At 43.4% G+C, this 5,346-nt stretch overlaps 1 protein-coding gene and 1 long non-coding RNA gene across 2 annotated transcripts in view; one reads left to right on the top strand and one right to left on the bottom strand.

Moving 5' to 3' along the window:
- Positions 1-5,346, bottom strand: part of TBC1D1 (TBC1 domain family member 1) — a 205,435-nt gene that overhangs the window by 122,853 nt on the left and 77,236 nt on the right. The gene's annotated exons all lie outside the window — the stretch shown is intronic.
- The window catches only part of LOC107182391, a 45,063-nt gene continuing 43,927 nt past the window's right edge, over positions 4,211-5,346 (top strand). Inside the window, exon 1 of the long non-coding RNA XR_001513112.1 lies at positions 4,211-5,133. This is a non-coding gene — a long non-coding RNA (uncharacterized LOC107182391). The remainder of the gene's footprint in view (positions 5,134-5,346) is intronic.

Genomic DNA, 5,346 nt, shown 5'->3' with positions numbered 1-5,346 from the left:
TAAGGACACATATGTAATACCTTAATCAATAAACGGAAAAAAAGAGTACACAGTGTAAAATCTTCCTTCCACTCCTGTTCCCCAGACACTCAACTTCAAGGTTACTGTTGATTTTAAGTTTTTAAGTTTTACTTAACATTAATTTCTACTGTTATCCTCCCAGAAGATACAAGGAACAAACCTGAAATCATGGCATTTGTTTTAAAAAAAATAGCAGCTCCTGTGTCTAAAGGTAACTATAACAGAAAACACAGACAGTGCGAACTCTGCTACTCAAAGACCAGCAGCAGCAACATCGCCAGGGTGCTTGTTGCAAATGCAGGACCTTGGGTTCCATCCCAGACCTTCTCAAGCAGAAGTACATTTGAACAAGATGCCCTAGTGATCTGTATGCACTGGCATAAAACACAACACCACCCCTGTGTTCATGGGGCTTACAGGCTAGATGAGGAGATGAAATATTCAAATTACTGTAACTCAAGGCCTCACACAGAAGGGACAATGTGGCTACGAGAGTTTGGGCAAAGATCTGCTTTAGTCCCTACAGGGATCCCCAGTGCCCCAGGATAGAATGCCAGCTCCTCTGAAGGGGTGTGCATGCCACGTGCATCCTGGCCCCTGCTCACCTGGCCAGGCTCACCCTCTGCTACTCCCTACAGCGGACTCTCCTTCCAGCCTGACCAGCAGCCTGTACCTGAGGCTCCTCCCACGTGCTTGCAGGCCTTTCCCGCACTCTGCACGTGCTACTCCAACTGCCTGCCACCCTTGGGTGACTCCTCTTTGGCCACCTTCACGCAGGGCCAGAGTCTCCATTCTCTCCCATGCCACAGCCCAGCTGGCCGGTGGTCTAACCTCCCCTTGCAGAGGAGCTCCCACAGGGCAGAGGACATGCCCTAGGGCTTATCTTCTACCCTGTGTAGTACAATTCATCGAATGAATGAATGAATGAATGAATGAGTAATCGGAGATGTTTCAGGGAAGGGGTGAAAGGTGGGGCAGAGGCACATATAGGCTAAGCTCAGTTTAGGGAATGTGGAAAGCACACTAACGTTTGCTTTTTTTCCCTTTAGGAGATCTGCTCTGGGCTCGTGGATTAGGTGGAGTTTCTATCCCTGCTTTTCTCCATTCTCTCTTAGCAAAACCTCCCTGGGCTCCCAAAGCCAAGAGGAACTACTATCACTGCCAGACAAAAATGCCCCACAGGTTCTCAGCTGAAATCTCACTCAGGGCCACACTAGCTTTGCTGAGCAGAGTCAGCAAATTTTTCAAATTCTAGGGATGGTTTAACTATGACGACAAGTTTTCCCTCTTTACTAAACTCAAACATCCACTAATTAAAAGTCATATAAGTCTACAGGAGGAAAAAAACAACTTTTAATATATTATTGTTAATTAACCCATCACATGAAGCTAGGACACACGGACATGGGACTGACTTTAAGCAAGACAGAAGAATTGCTGCCTGAACACTGGCTAGTCAGATCACACCTTACAGGAGGCTGCTGTGTGCTGTGCAAACAGAAAGGCGAGTCCAACTGATCTCAGGCACCCCAGGTGGGCTGCTCCAGTCTACAGAAAACCTCAGAGGTAAATAAATAAGGCCAGTGGCTGGGCACAGCTGCGCCTGAAAGCCGTGGTTAGGAGCAGCTGAACAACGGACATGCTGCACTTGTACTCAACACAGAAGCAATTAGTTACCTGGCCATTTGCAGCAACCTCAAACAAGACAGCAAAGCCACTGGGTCACATCATCTCAGAAGATAAAGAACGATGATGTATCCACTGGTGCTCCTTCCTTACTCCCCAAGTCCCAGCCACCACTCTCGCCTCCTGCCCAAACCACACAGCCTGTGCGGTCTCTCTGCTTCCAGGGCCTGATGTCACTCCCGTTCTTTCGCACCCTCTAATGGCATCCATTGCACTGTAAAGAGAATCCAAACCTGTATGGTGCCTACAGAGCCTTAAATGGTCTGGCCCAGATTACCCCTCTGGGCTCAGGGTCTACCTGCCTTCTTCCTTCTGCTTCCACAGGCCCACCTGGTGCCACCTCCAGGCCTTGCAAAGGTCCCTGCTGCTCCCTCTGCCGGGACCATGTTTAGTGCCCTCTTACCCACTCTGATGAAATGTCACCTCCTCGCCACCCCAGACTTCAGTCACTCCATCAAACTGCCTTGTTTACTGCCTAGCACTCACCACCATCTGAAACTACCTTGGTCATCTGTTAGCCTACTTCTCCTACCGGCTGTCCCTCCTGTCTAGCATTCGAGCTCCATAAACACATGGACTAGGTGTGCCTTGTCCACTACTTAATCTCCAGTTCTTCAAACGGTACCTGACACATAGTAGGTGCCCCATAAATATCTGCATCAAAAACATTTTGTTCAATGACTTATTAAATGAATAATGGCTGCAAACCTATGTTTTCAGCAAGGCCAAAATATGAGAAACCTGGTATTACATTACATATCTATTAGTAATCGGTTGTTTGTTTTACAGAAGGATTCATTCCTTCCCTAATGCATTTTTAAGTATTTGGCTTACGAAGCTTCAGTGTGCATTTTTTAAAAGCTAAACCCATTGGGCAAAGTGAACTAACTCCTCCAGGGCATCAGCAGGGCCTGGTACACAGAAGGCACCCAATAAACATCTGCTGGATAAATACATGAGCACTGGAAAATAACTTCATGTAAGGCCTAAACTATATGAAACTGCCCTTGGATTTGAGAACACAGGAAATTTGACTGTATTTAGGTCCCATTTTCCATTTTACCTGATAAATGGACTTATATATTTATAATCCACTAATCTGAGATACTAGCAATAATCTTAGCTATAATCTTTACAGGCAGGTGCAATTCAGAAAGTCGCCAGGCAGTTCTGCTGTGGCATAGAAATACTCTAAACTGCCAGGTTGCTGGAGTATGGGTTTAGTATGAACATCACAAAGTTTGGGAGCTTTGTTTTACTTATAATCTACGTAAAAAAACTCAAGAAAGCACACCTCTATATAATCTGGGTCCATTTGTGATACAATGCATGCCTGCTTTAATGTTCCAGGTCATGCCCAATATAAAACAAACAAACAAACAAAAAGCATATTATTGTTTTCTTTTTTAACAGATAATCTCTTTGAAATAAAATTCTTCCCTATTTTGGCTTTATTCTTACACCATAAAATTGCTCACTGTAAAGAGTCATGCAATATTAATGCATCACTCAAGAAAAACAAATTCATGTTCAGGTATCCATCTGCTCCTAGTTACACCCACTCCTCTTTCCTACCAGCTGTTGTGGTGCAGTTTGCAAAGGTCAAAATTGAAAATAAACTTAGATGTGAGGTGTGTGCTATATGCATTTGTGTGTTTTTGAAGGGTCATTCTAAAACCAAATATAAATGCACTTGGGGATTATGCACATCGTGTGCATTATCTGTGCCTCTTGCTTTTCTGCTTTTAAAAACATTCCCTAATCTATAATGCAAGGTGTGTTAATGACTTCTCTAAACTGAAAACCAAATAAGTTCCATAGAAAGTCACTCTTATAATCTATAGCCCCAATAAATGAACTTTCATATTCTAAAAGCTCTTACAAAATAACATATTGTCTATAAAAATCAATTCCAGGATGCAATTCATAATAGCATACCACCTAGAAGAAATAAAATATAAAGTAACAATATTTTTTAAAATTACGCTGACAAGTGAAAAATCCGCTCCAAAAACAATTCAGTTTGTTGTTGTCTTCGTTCTGCAGTTTAAATAGCTTTGGAATAACATGATTCAGAATTTAGATCCCATTATTAACATAGAGTTCATTTACATAAGCTTTTCAAAAGTGTTGCTAGTTGGCTGACAATCCTTATAAAAGTCATTATTATTATTATTATTTTAAATAAGACTTTGGTCTGGTGTTCTCACTGTTACCTCCGCAGGCCAATGTAAACTACAAAATCCATCTCACTCCCATAGAGAAAAGTATTTTATTAAATACATTTTGGAAAAGTAAATAAAACTATCAAACAGTACTGGCAATATGTTGGGTTCTGCTTTGTTTTTTGTTTTTTTGGATTTACTTCTTATTGATTTTAAAATTAAAAAACATGAGTTTCTATTTTTTTCTCCTTTTGACCTTTCAGCATAAATATATAAAAATAGGTTCAAATCCTCAACCTAGAATCGGGAAGTAAAATATAACCAGACCACACAGCGTGAATTACTTTTTAAACTACATAATATCCTTTTTTAAAATTAGCATTATTTATAAAAGCCATTGTATTAGCTGTCAGTTCAAACCAGAAAATCTGAGCATTATCCATTTTTCTTTAGCAAAAAGTGGTTGATTCAAAACTTTTTTGTCATTTCATTTTCCCACCAGCTGTGTTTCAGGAAGTGAAGATTCTCTGAGGCTTCCGTGATGGAATAGGACATAGCACCTGTCTAATAACTAGTCTTATTCGGTTTCTGTGTCTCCATTTTATTAAAACCTAAACGACCGGCAGAGCCTACCTGCCTCGTTAACAGGTATTCATAGAAACGCACTTTAAAATGACACTCGAAAAGCGTTGCATCAGAACTACAGCTATAACGACCACCTAATTAGTATCCACAAAGGGTCACAGAATGGCTAAGGGGTTTTCTCAATGTGAGCTTATTACTCAACCTGCCATACCCTGGGAGCATCCCTGGGGAGCAAGATGCCCCATGGCCCTGCTGGCCCTAGAGGCTGCGAGGGATGCAACTTTCAAACCATACAACACCTGGTACCCCGGGTGGCATTATTCTATTACTATATTCTCGGGCTGGTGGGAACTCTGGAAATCTACTCCAACCGTTTCCTTTTAGCAGCAGTGAAACTGGTCTGGATTGGTAACGTTCGGTGATTCTGACGGCGCCAGCCATCTGGAAATAAAACTTTCAGGAAACAGCAAAGAACTGACGCCTAAAACTCAGACTTCAAAACCTTGCTATTGAAACCAGGGAGTTAAAAACAAAGGACAGGCACCCTCTGGGTGCACTGAGTTCATCCGCCTTGTGGACATCCTCAGTGTACCATCCCAGACAACCAATCACACACCGAGATCGAGATCGAGGAGGACGATGCTACACAGTCCCCAAGCCGGAGGGAACGCGCCCAGTGGGGAGTCCACGGCGCCAGGGGGTGCTGGGGGGCGGGAGCTGCCGAGCCTGAACGGCTGATCGCCAGGTGCGAACCCCTGGGTCCCACGGTCAGCCTCATTCTCCCCATCTGTGAAATGGGCGTGACGCCACTTGCCCCTGTGCTCCACGGGACGGACACGAATGAATGAGAACCACCACAACCACCGGGATGCACTGGCCGCTCTCCCGG

Source organism: Myotis davidii, unplaced genomic scaffold (assembly GCF_000327345.1).
Source record: "Myotis davidii unplaced genomic scaffold, ASM32734v1 scaffold235, whole genome shotgun sequence".
In the NCBI taxonomy this organism is placed as follows: Eukaryota; Metazoa; Chordata; class Mammalia; order Chiroptera; family Vespertilionidae; genus Myotis; species Myotis davidii.
The sequence above is the reverse complement of the archived record's forward strand: the minus strand, read 5'-3'. Positions and strand labels throughout refer to the sequence as shown.